The sequence below is a fragment of the Varroa jacobsoni genome, unplaced genomic scaffold (assembly GCF_002532875.2).
Source record: "Varroa jacobsoni isolate VJ856 unplaced genomic scaffold, vjacob_1.0 scaffold_1347, whole genome shotgun sequence".
In the NCBI taxonomy this organism is placed as follows: Eukaryota; Metazoa; Arthropoda; class Arachnida; order Mesostigmata; family Varroidae; genus Varroa; species Varroa jacobsoni.
In genome coordinates this window covers 152,804-169,583 of record NW_019214249.1, presented here as the reverse complement: position 1 = coordinate 169,583, position 16,780 = coordinate 152,804, and the positions used below count along the sequence as shown (strand labels likewise).

General features: G+C 44.5%; 2 long non-coding RNA genes across 3 annotated transcripts; one reads left to right on the top strand and one right to left on the bottom strand.

Annotated features, from left to right (window-relative positions):
• The first annotated feature begins 9,814 nt into the window (after positions 1–9,814).
• On the top strand, positions 9,815–14,096 carry LOC111269041 (uncharacterized). The gene is made up of 2 exons (XR_015314445.1): positions 9,815–10,172; positions 12,241–14,096. It is a non-coding gene; the product is annotated as an uncharacterized LOC111269041 (long non-coding RNA).
• A 115-nt stretch (positions 14,097–14,211) lies between these two features.
• On the bottom strand, positions 14,212–16,113 carry LOC111269040 (uncharacterized). 2 transcript variants are annotated; one of them, XR_002685526.2, is made up of 2 exons: positions 16,009–16,113; positions 14,212–14,536 (listed from the first exon to the last, which is right to left on the bottom strand). It is a non-coding gene; the product is annotated as an uncharacterized LOC111269040 (long non-coding RNA). The 2 variants fall into 2 exon arrangements; XR_015314444.1 differs by having other exon boundaries at positions 15,889–16,095.
• Between the last annotated feature and the right edge of the window lie 667 nt (positions 16,114–16,780).

Below are 16,780 nucleotides of genomic sequence, written 5' to 3'. Positions count from 1 at the left end.
GGGCCAACTGGCCAATTCTTCGGTCAACGCATTTGTGTGTTACAGATATTTTCGAACGCCGCCCGCCTCTGACATCTGGTGAATGACAGATTCCTGGCTAGTGATGGTTTCGGCAGGTTGGCTAAATTTGCAGCTAATGCTGTCTCCGCTATTGCCTCTATTAGTACAGTGTCGCATGCCCCCGAACAGACACGCCACACAAATGCATATACAGAGACACGGCTACTACTACTAGACATAATACAGCTGTTGGGTGTCCTGGCGTGTGTATGCAACGAGACATATGTGACGCCAGTGCATATACTGCGATGTAAAGAGTACAGGTCGCGAATACCTTTGTTGCACATAGTTGAAGATCCGACGTTACAACGCAAAGGAAAGATTAAGTTAGCGAAGCACTGCTTTGAGTGCAGGGACTAAGTCGTTGGCGGCCGGCAAAGTATGCCAGGTGCTTTCTTCGAGCAGGAGTGTATAGTTGTTGAATTACGCTGGCACTATTGCAGTACCACACTAGGGGTCTTCTAGTGTCACATCTTACAATCTCAAGTGGCGCCATACAGCGGAAAAATGCCAGCAATGTTGTGTTTCCACTGACGAAAAGGGCACGCCCACATCATCTCCTTGATTATTAGCCTTATTACAGCCACCGACACAGTGTCAGCGTTATGGGCGCGGTTCAGCAACGTGTGTGGTCTAGCAAAAAAAAAAATAAAACGAATAGAACAGATGAAATGATACAAATAATCATTTGTATTAATATTGTCGCGATGACCATATCAGGCCTATCGACTTGCAAGTATTAGTATGATCCTACTGGCTGGACGAAAGCCCAAAATGCAGTGATCCTTAAGCTGGCCCGGACAAATACTGCCCGCCTAAGATTTGAAGGAAAAGCACGTGTACATGTGGTAATCGAAATGACCTGTTCCAAAATGCCCATTCTCGTTCGAATTGACTCTATTGAGGCAGCACAAGCATAGTATGTATGCATGCGTCTATTGGATGGCGTCTAATGGACGAATGCCGAGTGTACTTCGGCCATCTGGGCTGGCCGCTACCGAAGAAGCAGCTGGCGCACCTATTGCCTATAGTTGTTAGACGGAACTTCATTGGCGACGCAACTATGTGGGGACATAGATAACCAATAAGATAACTTACTTGTATAGGTAGCCGGACGGGCTAGAGTCGCGGACCTTAAAAATAACTGAAAGGATCTGGTGCAATAATAATATATGGAGGAGAGTCTTAGTTCTGACCCTGCTCCCCCTCCCCACCCTCCATAACCAGGATCATCAGTCAGCGACAAGAATTTCCTTGAACCAAGCTCAAACTTGTCAGTATTGGTGTTGCTACTGCTATTAAAAATGGTCTAGCTCTAGTATATAATTATTTCAGAAAACATATATAATGAATGAACATCTGATATATTAATAATAGTAAGATGTTTATCAATTAAAAAAGGACACAGATTATCTCATAGAAGGTGATCAAAACTTTGGTTTTTGAACATAAATTAATTTTTAAAACTTCACATTTTTTTCACACAAATCGCGGACTAAATGTTACATAGCCAGAGCTCGAATCTGCAATCGGTATCTGCTTCCTTTAAGCTCTCCAGCAGTTGTTAGAACTTTGCTCAAAATAGACTATTTTCTACCTTTCTGTTTACTATTACTACTTTTCCAAAACGTGGTACTTTGTAATGTTTTAAGCCATAGTAAAAATTACTTGAAGTAGCCAAAAACTTAATGGGAAAAGGGTTAGACTTAGGATTGAACTGTCTTTCCTTACCGTGTATAGATCTATCTTGGCGACTCCCGACTATGCAAACAAAAACCACTAATATCATCGGCTGTCTCCAACTGATGCGAAACAACCCATCTGGGATCTCCTCTGGGATCGATTTGCTGTTCGACCAATTGCCATCTGATTAGCACAGCAGCGTCAGACAACAACACAGTCGAACACCGTATGTCTTGTTGGGATGTACAAAAATAGTCTTGGTAGATCAGTTAACCCAGTGGGCATTTGTATTTGACGTGGGCACATTGAGCAGTGAGAATTTGACTATACTGTCAGAAAGGATAAACACTAAACGCTCGATACAACAAAAGCTTAATAACGGTAACGACAAGTACGTACACTCTGTACGTAGCTTGATTATTCTCGCCGTATTCAGTGCTGGTTGCTTCTATGCGCTTTGAACAGGAAATAAGTAAAAAAAAATATCTCGATTAATAATTGCTTATTTTTATTGTAATATATCATGTCGTTTGATCGTTCGGTAAGCTCAAGATATACTGAAGGATTCATTAAATACTTAACTATCGTCTCTATAGGCGGACCATCTCGATATCTTTTTTGACTAGACATCTTTTATCTATCTGACCACTACATATACTGTTGATAGAAATATCGTTTCGTATCACACCCCTAGCGCCGTCCATAGGGAAATTATTGAATGAATCATTCACAGTGAATACACAGCTCGTGTTATTGTATTTCTATACTTCGAGCGTTGCCATCTTGTACGACTATTATCCATTAAACAAGCTTCCCCGCAGAATCTTCGTCCCTCCTCTAAACCAGCCATTGATGCATCATACCTTCTGGCGACTGGGTGAACGTTTGATAACATTTCAGTCGATCGCGAGGCCACAGACGCACATTGAGGGCCGACCTTTAGTGTATTCACTAAGTACTATTGCTGCTGCTGCCGTCGGCGCCGACTCAAGGCATGTTTGTGTCCTAGCTAAGTAGGAGAGACGAAGACGATTCAGTCGGCCTACCGTGGACTGCTATTGCTTGTTACTTATTTCGCATCAACAGACTGTCGATCTGCTTGACGTTAGTCGGTTTCATCTGCGCCTTGTTCGATCAGTGAACGAATGAACTTCTGAACGATTTCTCCTTTTTCGTTCCGACGAAGCCCATAGGAGCGGTCAGAAGGCCACGACCACGTTGATCGTGGCATTCATGGCAAAGACCTCCGTTCCCCACAGAGCTAATCACGCTTTTTACAAGCGAAAAACCAGGAAAAGGAAAGCTACTCAACGGAACCCTATGCCATGAATCGTGGAGTAGCGACGTGGTCGAGCGCTGACTGGGTTTGCTCGCTGTTACCGCTGCTACCTCTGTCGACGAGATCTGCTCTCTCGGTCAGTTTTGGCTGCAGGTTTCGATTCTGTATAAGTAACACCGATGGACTCCATCGTTGGGGTCAATTTTTGTGTCTACGACTTCTCATGTAACTTCGTCTTGCCCCTCCAGGATCAGCCGGTTGAATCATGCGAAATGAAGAAAGCAGGACGAGAGAGGCCGTGTGTAAGCCTTCACTATTTAACATTAGTATGGCTGTTGTCGTTGTCAAACACTTTACTCCTTAATAGATCGTCGCTTCATTGTGACGACTTCTTCAAGATCACGTGCGGCGGTGACGACAAACGCCGGCGCTTCTGCTGTTTTCGCTGACGACGACGACGATGATGATAATGATGGTGGTGATATTGATGCTATTAGTTATAACGAGAAGGGCCGATGTCGTGATATTCGTGCAGTCTGTTTGAAAACAGCCAATCCCGAAAAAATGATCACATATTACATGAATCTTTTCTCTGCAATTAAGCATCCCGGAGGGTTGGAGGGTAGTCTGTTATACTTGCTCTTCACCCGACTATGGACATAGCGGATTTACCCAGCCCCGCAGCCCTTCTGCGGTTGCGAATCTGACCAGGATGTCTATTCGATGTATTATTGCCTAGCGATGGCCATTCTATAATAGTTCCTTTGGCCGCTAACTCCCATTAATCGTTACCCTCTTTTGATCCTACCTTAATTAGATGCATATTTATCTACCTGTTTGTCTATCTGAATGCTTACGTGTGTGTGAAGTTCGTTCCTTCGTCCGCGTGATTCAGATTATCAGGACATTGTTACGTTCGCGATGTTTACTTCAAACTACTCTCAATGACCATATGATTCACTGAACAGCTGTAGGCTGTAACCATTGATCTAGCGATGATCCTTTAAACTCCTCTTTTGAACTACCGCCTTTGCACAGGTTACTTGTGGGACATTCGAAAACGTTGGCGCCAGTCGATAGACATGGCTCTTACAGACAGCCGCATACAAAAAAACGTAGGAATAAACAAACCGTGGCCGGAGATGTAACGACTCTGTTGAATGAAACTTAATAGCAGTGTCAGCCTTCGCTTCTCACCTTTTTGGCCAAAATTTACAGAGAACCGCCACCATCAACCGTGGCAGCTATCGCTGCCGGAACGACAACACGAGCACTAAAACCCAGTAACCTTCAGCCCCGTCATTTCATACAGATTGGCCGACATCCGCTATCAGTTGTCGACAAAACAACAACGGAGACACGACCGACTCCCCAGCTGCGCCAACCTCTTCCCCCGTTCCGCTCCCCTCCTGCTATATTTGCTGAGCGTATGTTGATTATTTTTGTCTTTGTCTGTAGTCGCTGTATTAGTATTTACGCTGAAGCTGGCTGCCAAATGCAAGTCACTTGAAGCTAGCATCATAAGTTGAAGAAAACGTCAATGAATGTAGGAAATTATAAAATATTTCAATTTTATTTTTCTTCTTTTTTAATAGGCTGCTGACTATCTGAGCGGATTACTTCCAAAAGGGATAGTCGTAATTATGAGCTTATAATTTTTTGGCTGTAATGATGAGCGGACGCACTCCGGTGATGGGACTAAGTCTAGATGATATGTTTGTGCTCGACTACAGTCTTCAGTTAAGATTTTAACATCAGCAACGAGCCTATAGCTAGACACAGAAGTTTCTACAACGAGTTCTTTGAGAACTGCCGCACACTAGCCTACACACTATTCTCCTGAAAAGATCATCACTGGATGCCCCTCTTACAAAGTTTCATCTTACGACGTATTTCAGATAAAGACTGCAGCTTGAGGATGGTTTTGATCGACCCATTTCCCGGCTCGTCTTCGATCCATTGCTTCCTCATAAGGACATATGGCGGCGCGTTTAGTGATCGATGTTCTAGAGAAAATCACGTTTAAAAAAATTATCTTCTCAAAATTGACATTTTCAATAGTACCTGCATGTAGATTGCATTTTTTTTTCGTTGTATCATTAGGCGGTGTGGCAGCGCACAGTACATAGTAAGTTAAAATTTCTGCCGTTTAACTTATTAGAACACTTGGTAGACAATGCTGATTACTGCCTTCGCTCGCAATAGGATCTACTTGATGGATACTCATATTATTAGATAGTAGAGATATGTGCATATACAGTATATTCCGCCATTCCTAGCATTAGCAGCTCGCAGGCCATCTTGGAAACAGCCAGAACAGCACATGTATGTCAGCAATCTGACCTGTAGTGAACTGCTATCGAACTTTCCACCATTTAGTGTTATGGTCTGTTAGATACCTCTTGCTACGTTATGCACTGCTATATTCCAACTAGCGTACGCCGCTTGCCGCGAAATGCCACCATCTGTGCATTTCATTCGCCGTCTGGAACACCACGGCACGACGCTATTACTAGCGTACCATATGGGCAGCATGTGCGGAGCGTTGGGTTGCAGTGTTTTCTACCAACTATTTCTGAGTGGGGCTGAAACACAGACGCATAGCGAATGTATAAGCGGGCGATGGTGGGGGAGAAAATAGTCAAAATGTATGGTTCCCAAATTAGACAAGCGACCGGCTGGTAATGATCATCTATCTGCATGATGATAGGCCGGATTTCGACCGCGCTTCCTCGGTTCTTGGTCAATCGAGCCGATTACAACAATCGATAAAACAATGAAATGAGGGTGGGCGGAAAATCAGTGAAATCACCGAAGGCTATATTAAGAAGGGGTGGAAAAAATTGCTTGAACAAGATCATCTTGAATGAAATCTGGAGAATGACCCTCACACATGCTCAGTATTCCTCATAACAGAGAACATACCGCATGCCTAGAAAGCTGATCGTTCTAGAAGAGCTAAAATAGAACATAGGAAAGATTTCCTGAAAATAAGTTCCGTCGCGGCTGAGCGACTGATCCGGGATGAGCGTTATAGATTATGATACTTTGCAATACTTTTATGTTATGTTCGTGTTTCGAATCAGCGTTTGATAGTTAGAACACCGTTGCAGCAGTTAGCTGGTAACGAGATCGTATCAGCAGATGAAAGTGTGACATTGGAAATTATAAAAATACCTCTTTGTATATGCAGGCATCTATCTATGTACACATACACACCGTACGATCCCAGCAGCCATTTGGGCATCCGAGCATTGCTAAATCCTCCACTACCTTGTATGTGTCCCTCCATCCGAATAGTCTCATTGCCGTCAGATGCATCCGTTTTAGAGAATGACTCTAGTTCCATGCAACGATCAAAATTTCCCCTTTCTGAAGAGAGCCGCGTCCTAACTTCGTGCATACAAAGATAACCCTGTCAAGCAGACATTGACGCGGGGTGTGAGAAGGTACCAGGCCCCTTCCTGCTGGAAACACTGCGCAGAGTTTGCTTTGACATGGTATAGCATCCATGTATGGTGTCCTGGGGAGCGCACCGCTCCTGATCGGCGCTGCTGGTGGCGATAGCGCCGTTGAAGACAGCAGCAGCGCAGACACGACAATCAGCTATCGAGGCGCCCTAAACTCCCTCGATTTCCTCGTTCGTTTTCGAATGGATAAAACGTAGGCGAAGATCTGCTTGACAGACACGGCCGCCGTAATCGCTAACCACGACGCGCCGGTATCATGCTGCCATAGCCGCTGCTGCTGCTGTTGCCGCAACCACTACTCCCATTGAAACAGACAAACACACGGTCAACCATTTCTGCAGTGACAAAAAGGCCTGTGGCCCAACGCTGCCATAGCTGTCAGTGCTCTGGCGGCAAATACGTACCTGCTGCTGTTGCCGATTGGGCTCTCTCTGGTTAAGTCGCCGCGACTACTGCAGGGTGTGCTGTCGCTGTGCAGGTCGTCTGGATGAGTCGCCGCTTTCTCCCGACTGTGCGTCACACCATCAGGCAGACTCACGATCAGGCAAGCCCTCTCGTGGCCGACGTCGTCGTCATCATCATCGTGCTGCCAGAGGCGTACAGCCAGCTAGCATCGCCGGCAATATCACAATCGTCGGGCCGGCAGCACCGTTAAAAGCTGCTGCCTGCACTGCTGCTACTATGACAATTGCTTACAGCTGAGAAAGCGACAGTCAAGGAGGTTTTGTCGGGTCCAGACGCTGCCAGTCCACGCGCTCTGCCTTCATTCTGATATGAAATCGTTTCGATTTCCACTGAGAAAGTCTGCTTATCTGTCCCGGTGCGTCCGTGTGCTTATTCGCGGATACGCGACGCTATCGTCGTCTATCTCCCCCCGTCGGCCTGTTGATTGGTCAGCGGAGCAAATTGCGCGCCCGTGCCCGCGCGCATATAGAGCTCACGCAGTTCTTTCCGTCCTGGCTACTGCTGTTGTTGTCTCAGTAGCAGACCTTTTGTAGATGGTCTGGTTTTTCGCCGTCGTCGTTGCCATCAGTCAGATTTTATCTGGTCACAAATACCACTTTTTGCCTGGCTCGCATAGATTCAATGGGATCGCTCAATTTGACCGCTACCAGCATCACCGCCGGCGGCAGTGCGACCCGCTCTTCTATTACTGCTACTATTTCGCCGCGACGAGACAAACGACTTCAACAGCAAGTTCAGCGACGATGACGATGACGATGACGGCTACAGCGGCAGCAACAACAAAAGCAGTGAGTAGGAGCGCCGCCGTAATCTGTACTACAATGATTTGGCGATATCAGAGTCGAATGTTCAAGGTGGCCGTAGTAGCAGCGGCCGCAGCAGTGGTGCCTGGTGGACGCGCACGTTCTGTCTCAGCCCCTGACCGGGCCTGGGGATCTGCGCTACAGAGCGATGGCGACAGCATTGATCATTTGGTTGCTCGCCGTTGGAACTGTCGCCCGCTACTGCGTTTGACGTCAATGCCACCGCCTTTGTTAGTGCCGCCGCCGCCGCCGCCACGGTTGCTAGAACGTAAAGCTGAAATGGCATTGAAACTAAGTGTGGCGGGGTATTCTTTAATGGTCCTATGTGAATCAGCTCCACACGGCGAGCGACCAATTCGTTGTGTCGGGTTTGACTACAATGGCTACAAGCCCCCTGGTCGCAAAAAAGCTTCCACCAACCTCACCCAAACCCGAGTTTCTGCTACACCTGTTTTTTTTTTTCGCTGCTTTTACGTTTTGCGTAACTTTCGTACCGCTTTGTCTTTAAAGGGCTGAAAGTGTGTTTCTGCTGAATTTAGTCAAGAAGTAGGTTCGCAACTATATTATGTATATATAGGGAGAAGAAAAGGTTGAAGGATACACACCGTTTGTGCTATTGCACAATCGCTTCGTACCGAGGAAACAGAGTAGAGTATGTTCTAGTACTTACTTTATGCAGTTCATAGTATACCTACCTCTCCTTCTTTGGCTGTCATCTTATTGAAATCATTAGTCGTTTTCGTTAACTATATGGATTTCGGCTCGGAAACCCCTTTAAAATGCAAATCCCTGCATGCCCTGTAGCTACAAATAAACATTAACGGTAGAATCAATTGTTCCTTGTCTTACTCGTTAAGAGGTCACAAACCTAACGACTTTGCTATACAGCTGTTTTGAAACGTTGCGATCATATGGAAGCACGCCTACGCTTAGGGTGAAGCTAAGTTTTGAACGAGAAAATCTGCAAGAATAGTTCGAGAGCTAATGCAATAGGATGGTCGGTAAGTAAAAATAATAAAATCACTACTGCCATATTTTCTCGCATATTTGCGACGACGGTATCTATTTGTACGACACTAGGCCTACGAAACCTATTCTCTATGATTCTAGCTATTGGAAAAATATTTATTACTAATTAAGCCAATCCCCTGTTTGGACTTCCGCCATCATCCTGCAAGCCGGAGGGTTTATTGGCCATTTGTTCAAGCTAATAGAACACGTCTGAACTCGGTAAAAGGGAATCGTTATGGCTTACTGAGCCTCTTTACTCGACTCCCATAACAACAGAAGATGCTCTTGCTGACTGCTTGTAGTATCTTGAGGAGTCTGGATCGCGTCCCGTTTGCGTTCCCCTATTTAGCTCTCTTTGCGCACACTTTGCAGTCGAAGTGACAGATTACCGCCACTCGTGTCATCCTTTATTGCCGCTGCGTTACTGTCATCTGTTAACAATTCGGCAAGTCGAAATCGTATTGATGACCATAAACAAAACGTTTCAGCCCAAAAAAACAGCACTAACGACACTGATGTAGCTGGTTTTGTCGCCTTGATTCAAAAAATCTTAAGCTTCCAACATGCCTCGCCTGTTAACTTTCCCAGAAAAATACACGTATTTCTTTTTCTCTCCCCTCTCTGCCTCTCCCTCTCCCTCCTTCACCATCCCCCTCCCCATCCCCACTCTCTCTTTCTCTCTCTCTCTCTCTCTCTCTCTCCCTTCAAACGCCTGATGAAATGCGTCTATGCAGGAAAAAAGGGCAAAAAATTGTTTTTCATTTACATTGTTTTGGAAATAGCTATTCCGTCGGCAATGTGTAGCGGTGACAGTGGGAACTAATAATGTTTACAGCAGAGTCAGAGCACTTTTGCACCCATACGAAATTACTTATTATTATATTACGCTTATATTTTGAGCGGACGTGGCTACTTTCTGACAGCACAATATGGAGTTCGGAAGCAGTCATTAGCTGCGGCAGCAGCGGCGGCGGCGAGACGACATACACTGACCTCCGAATTGTTGTTCCGGTCGCTTTAGTGACCGTGTTCGATGTTACCGTGCGTTCTTTTCAGCCAAGCAATAACCAGCAGATTAAAGAAGTTTATTGCCTTGGAGTTCTGTGACCTGCGCTTACTTCTCACATTAGATCTTGTTGGAGAATGTCCAAATGAAACAAAGCTAACAGTGCGAGGTACTTTCTCAAGCGGTACCTCTGAGAGATCACTGTCGCGCCGACGAATCATCGAGGTGTTTGTACGTGCATGAGCACATACATACACCTGACATACATTGAAGCGACAGAAATTAGCTACACGTATGCTACTGAAATACTCAAAGGAAAGAACTGTTCACAGGAACCTCCCGTACCATATCTGGAGAATGAGTAAGAGGCACCCATTGCAAATCTTCGTTTGTCTGTAGGTTGCTTCTACAATAAGGATTGGCAGATTCTAGTTTTCACAAACCAACCATTAGAATAGATTAAGGTCTATACTTTTAAAATGCTCTTACTCCTTTTGTGGAATTTCGTAGTGCGTTGTCAATTGGCGTCCATACTGTATCTCAATATCTTGAAAAGTTGCCAGGATTGACTTCAGAATCTTCATCTTTGATAAATCTCTCAAAACCTAAAGCAAACCCATCGATCTCAATTATGAACTTGCGGTTTTGTGATGTCTAGCTGAAAGCGATGCGTGGTGACGGACTTCTTTGAAAGGTGGCGCCAGTAAGTCCTTACGTTACGCCCTTTACACGAATGATCTTTCATCTTGCAAACGTTACCTTGCATCGTACCTGCCTGAGTGATTCAACTTGCAGCATCTCTCGTACCAGTTAGACAGCCGCCCGCAGCCGCCGCTTTCAGCTTCGTCTTTTTAAGTAGTTCTGCGAAGAACGTCGAGACAGCCTAGTTAGGGTATTGGTGTCCCCTTCTCTCCATGCAGAAGACGCAAACGTCCTATGGGCAGAAGATTTTTAGGTATTTCATTGATATTCGTCGTACTATATACTATACATGCGGTACTCTAGTTAGTGTGAAGCCATACGGAACAGAACTCGGGGGTATGATCAAAACCCACAAGTTAGACACTTAGCGTCGAACTGTCGCGGCTTTGTGTCTGGCGAGGAATATCATTCGTACAAGAGTTATATTCAAGCAAAGGTTTTTTCAAGGGGATGCTTTATTTATTAAATCGAGCTTTATCCATTATTTTGGTCAGCATAGGGTTCCAAATGTTTACTAGTTAACGTTCATTAGTTGGGCACCCGTTTTTCAATTATGAAAAAATATGCTTTTTTCTTTCATTTTTTTTCGAAAAGATATATATATATATAGATAGAATCCAACCTAGCTATACAAAGTTCAAAACGTACCACTCTTTTATAGTGGTAAATTTGTCTTAAAACTATCATTGCTCTTTATCTCTTTAGCGCAATTCGTTAGTGCATACTAAATTTTTGTCTATTCTTGTTGTGTTAAGTGCCAAAAACACCAACCATTACTTTGTACGAAAACAGAAAATTATACGGCAAACACGAGTTCTACTACCCGAATCAACAAGTCTATACAAATTAGATTACCTATTTAGTTCCATTGCCTATATCGAGACTTGCCCCAACTTTTTCACGCGAACTCGTTAAAAGAGACCTTCCATTTGCCCCCGACTTGTTTAAAGTGTGTGTCAGTTTATTCATAATCTTTATTTCAATGCTGCTTAAACATTATAAGTCTTTCTTCAATACGTCGGCTGGCAGACCACTATATTAACTCTGATGGAAAAGCAGCAGCAGGTATGATGGTCTGACGGGGTCGCCCGCGATAAAAGTGCCCTTTATAGACTTACTTTTGCAGCTTTTCACAACTGGTGATCTTTTCCGGCAAAGTCATTCTGTCGTTCTTCTTATCGTTGCTGCTGCGTCTTAATTGCCTGTTATATGGTCAAATACTTTTACGAAGGTCTCTTTTTTTATCACCCTTTATCGCTAGTGCTTTTCAGGCAGCTTATTACTGGTCATCAATTACAATAGCGGCCTACAATATATATGGCTGTTATTTAGCCTAGTAAAAACACAAACACGAAAAGCTTCCACCTGGCCGGCCACGGCTTGAATGAATGAAGTTGCGGTACATCGCATACACAATGTCTTGTCTGGCCTTATCAGCAGCTTCCCCCCGTCCGCGGACAGTCAGCTCTTATCTCTAGCAATAATAACTGAACGAGGAAATGACAACGCTAAGTTCTGAACTCGCCTTGAGGTTACTTGAGCTCACAATGCTGAAAGACATTTAGAGACTGCAAGAAAAGTGCCTGAACAACTAGATGCGAACCTATGAAAGGTCTTCGTGACTTGTTTAATAGCTAAATGCTCAAAATCGACTGCTTTGGTGATTCGTAATAGCTAACAGACGACGCCGACAGCGGCGTTGGTGACGAGAACACCAACAGCACTAATCATGTTAACGCCAAGAATGACTCTAACTTTCAGATCTGCCGTAAAGTCCAGGAACGTTAAGTAGCTTGATGTCCCACGACAAGGGCATTTGGCACCACCGAGACCGCACAACGAGGGCAGCAGATATTGAGAAACTTGGAAACAGATTTGAAACAGAAACCTCTCGACCGGCTGGTTGACGCACGAACGGCTTGAGATCAATCTTGAGCGCTTCGTTTTTATTTCCTCGTCTTCTTCGGAATCGTCGAATACCCTCAGCTATCCTTTACCTGCTTTCTACCTGTCCTGTGACAACTTCTACCCTTAACAGCTAACAAACTAACGGTTCGAGGGGGGTTAAACGAGTTAGTTCTGGTGAGAACTCGGAGGGACACATGGAATCACTATCAAGTTGCTACATCTTGCTAGCTAGCTACCACACACGTCGGCCATAGTCAATCCAGTCGCTACTCTCTAACATGGCCGGAAACCGAAGCCAGTTTGAAGGACAACTGGCTGGCGGCCAGGCCACTGTCAGTAGTCATCAAGAAGTAGTCGGCGGTCAATCTTCACGCCACTAGTTAGATAAGAAGACATACGCCAAGTTGTGATTTAGCCCCAAGATGGATTGTTTCGATGGACGAAAAGGCGACGTGAGGCTCGTTGTTGTCGCTTGCTGCCGTCGTTGTCGGGTGGAAGCCCAACGTTGTTTATGGGATCTCTTTTCGAAGACAGGTTAAGAGATCGCGCTAACACGAGAAGGGATCTAGGAACTGTGAGCGCTTGTTGATATGAGCCCTGCTTGTATTATTTGTATGCACTTTGTGTCTGTAGCGGATTGACTATTTGCTGGAGTAGTACCGCTTTTTCCCCCGCATATGGTATTAGCTTGCTTAAGTGACGCCGCTGCTGTTGACCCGAAATGAGAAAAATGGAAGAGGAATATTTACCATGGAGATGAGAGCAAGAATGCGTACAATATATGCCCCCCTCGCCAGTCACTTAAGTACGAAACTTTACTCGAAAAGATGAGAATATAGCATAGTACACACAAGTATATCTGCGTAACTCCGTCCATACGCATTAGCGCAGACCCATCCACCTATATTTCGTCATGTCGCATGTGGCCATTTGGTTATGTGCATGTGGGACGCACATGTCAACCACTTGGTCGGCATGAGTCGAAGAGCCATATGATTGGATTTTGCTGGTGCTTCCTGTTCTCGATGACGCCGATTCCTCACCTACAAACGTCTCATTTGTTGCGAATCTACGGCATCTCGTACTGTCGCTGGCGGTCAGTCAGTCAGTCAGTCATCTGCTATTTGTTTCAATGAGGGCGCCTCGAGAACGTTTGTTTGACGAAGGGTCGGTGTTTGTGTGTCTGTGTGCAAATGTGCGACTGTTATTTATACGTGTGTACATATTGACCGCTCGCAGTAGGGCGGAGAAAAAAATTAACGCTTCTCTTCCTTCGACTATTTGTCGGCGGTCGTAGCGAGGATATCTGAGCAAATCTTTTCGAATAGGCCGAGAGCGACAACAAGAAGCCTCTAAAGAGAAGAGGAACAGAGAGGGACTCCAGAAACACGACAGAGACAAAAGATTCCCTATTTTAAACATTCAAATGTTAGCCAAGAGGTAATCGCTACAGAAAGACTTAAATATGCTATTTTGGGGTACGAGTGCCCCACTTGTAAAAATCGAAGAGCCGCTTTCCAGCATGGGATGGCGGTGAGATCAGAAATCAGGCGGAGCCCATTCGACAGCCGGAAGATTGATACTGAAGCTAATTCGTTGACAGATATTCTAGTTTTTCCTGTGTTATTATTATTATTAGAATCAATTGCTTTCTTGCTGGATATATTTATAAAGCACTTGATTAAACAAAGCATTGAGCAAAGCTGAAAGTCGCGGTATGGTCTCTCGTCATAGGTTTGTAATCGATTGTTAGTCTTCGTAAGATAAACGCACTGGTTTGTTAAATAGAATAGTTAAATACGTAAATAAGCATGAACACAATGGTTTTACAAGAAATTTGCAGGCCTGATAATATTAGCTTTTTATTTCTAAGATGATCTTAGTTGTCGTTATTCTTTCTAGAATGAATCTTCTGTAAGAATACTTTTAATTCTTCAACAACTGTGTTCATCAACTTCGGTCCGGTCTAGAAGTTTTCTCAGTTGATGTCGTTTGTCTTCACTGTTATACCTTGATAGCTGTTGTTATATGGTGCATATTGAACATCGTTTCTGGAAGTAGCTAAGTTTCTGATTCAGCCATTTTAAGTTTTCTGTCATTTGAAAGATGTCGGAACCCATTCAATCGTAGCCAATGCACAATTCTGAAACTGAAGTGAAGAACAGATCGGAGAGACAACGTTACTTTTCTGATTTTTTTTTGATGAAATACTATACGTTTACATAACTTCTAACATGTACGTTCTCGGAAATTGATTGAACTTTAGACTTCCGATATAAATAGCTACTATAGCATATTACGATAGCTGGCTAGTCAAGGAGCCCAGTATTTCGTATCGTTTGATTTTTATTGGCTAGTGCGGTCGAACCTTTGTCGTCAGCGGTTACGTACGTCGCTATTGTATAGATAGTTAAGTGAAGAGTCATTTTTACATTGATACTGTAACAAAAATGTCAAAATCATGTGACGCATAGCTTTTCGCGTACCCTGAACCTCATACACGCTAGTGTACGACAGGTTAAATAGCACCTCGTTGAAGTTCTTTGAAGATGCATTGCTGAAATTTTATACAGCATAGGGGAGGTCTGTTTTTCGGCTTTAGCTAACTTTCTATTATGATTGTACTTCTCTGTAGATGTGACTTTTCCTCCTTTCGCTTCGTGGTTCGATGTTGCATGGCGCGAAGTTCAAAATAGAACAAGCAACAGCTACAAAAAATAACTATATTCTACGCATATAAGGATCTAGCATCTCGTATAGTCACACACGAAAGTGCCGTTCATACACGCATGACATCACAAAGGGTAGACGCATCATCTAACACCTAAAACGATCGAATCTGTTGTCCTCCTTTTTTACTTCGTTGTCGCCACACCTGTTCATGCCTCGTTTGTCCTATAGGAATGGTGGTATGTTCAATTCTACATAAGGCAAATATGTCCGTTCGAAAATGCATGTTTCATGGTTCTGGTCCCTCCCTGACTCGTTCCGTCTCTCGGCCACCCGACAGCCAACCGATTGATTGGCCTACCGATCGAGAGTTCGGCCTTCCTTGTATAGGTTCCGTGCTCCTTTTGTATCGCCAAACAAATGGTCCAGAAGTCTACCAATTACCAGTTGAACAGTATATTTTCTATTTAAGTCAACAATAGCACCAACTCTACCGGCTGTGAGAATACATTGGAACCTAACACAAACAGCACCGTCGTAGAGGTGCGTGCGTAAGACGAAGAGTTAGTAAGTCGAGTCGACTGCCGCTGCTGTCGAGATACAAAGCCATTTTCTGGGGAATTGTCTCATGAGCCCCTGTGTTAACATGATACACTGTATATATGGACTGAGTGTTAGCTTAGTTATGTAAAGGAAACACGAACACAGTTTGCATCCTTTTTAATGCGATACCATTAACTATGGTAGTAACATGGTCGATGGATAGATTTTCATAAGCATTTTGTGGCGTATCACAGCGTCGGTCTATCTCGAAAGGGGTACTTTGCTCACTTTTTTTCATCGAGCAATTTTACTATGACCACCAGTTGTATCAGGCATGCTGAGTAATTGGCCATTTTACTTTACGGTATTATTACTGCTGTCACCAATAAATCGTGCCTAAATATTCACCGAATTCACTACCGAAATCCAAAGTCAGTGTTTCTTGCTAAACATGCAAACGTATGTAGTTCATCGTTTGTGCAGCTCCCTATGTACTCTAATATGTTTACAAGCAGCCTGGGCGTTCTTATGTTATTGCGCAATAGAATCATTACCATAGTGTTTGTCTATCTCCTCGTCTACCACCTATTCGCTCTAGGGCAGTCGGGTCCGCGCCTAGGTGCGCGTAAACCTGCAAAGCTCAGCCGGCAGTAACAGTGCCCCGCTACGGTCCTCGTTTCAATAGAGCGAAGCCAGCACAAAACCGAATGCAACAGGTGTGTCTGCACGTAGCTGCATAGACGGTCGCAGTAGCAGCGGCATGTAGCCTGTGTGTTAATGTCTACGACCGTTTGTTTGTAGTATCGGCTGCGGTAACGACAGCGGCAGCATAGGCGAAGCAGCAGTTCAAATAGCCACAGCCGAGAATGAAAAAGCGCGCGTTACTTAAGGAATGCCTTGAGACGTTCGCTTTGTTCGAAGCAGGGTGAACTCATCAGTACCCAGATTTTTCTCAGCCTGCCAGCTAGTCTGCTTGCCGCAGACGAAGCATCACTCGGATCGGTCAGATCAGTTCAAGTTCAATCGACTTATCCTGATGAGTAATAGACTGGAACAACGGGAGAGTTTCGCAATAGTTGTCTGTTTAGCCTTGCCCTATCGAGTCGAAACAGAGTGGAATACAAGCCTTCGGCCGTAACCTCTTTGTTGGACACACTGGATAGATATATACACGCCCGTG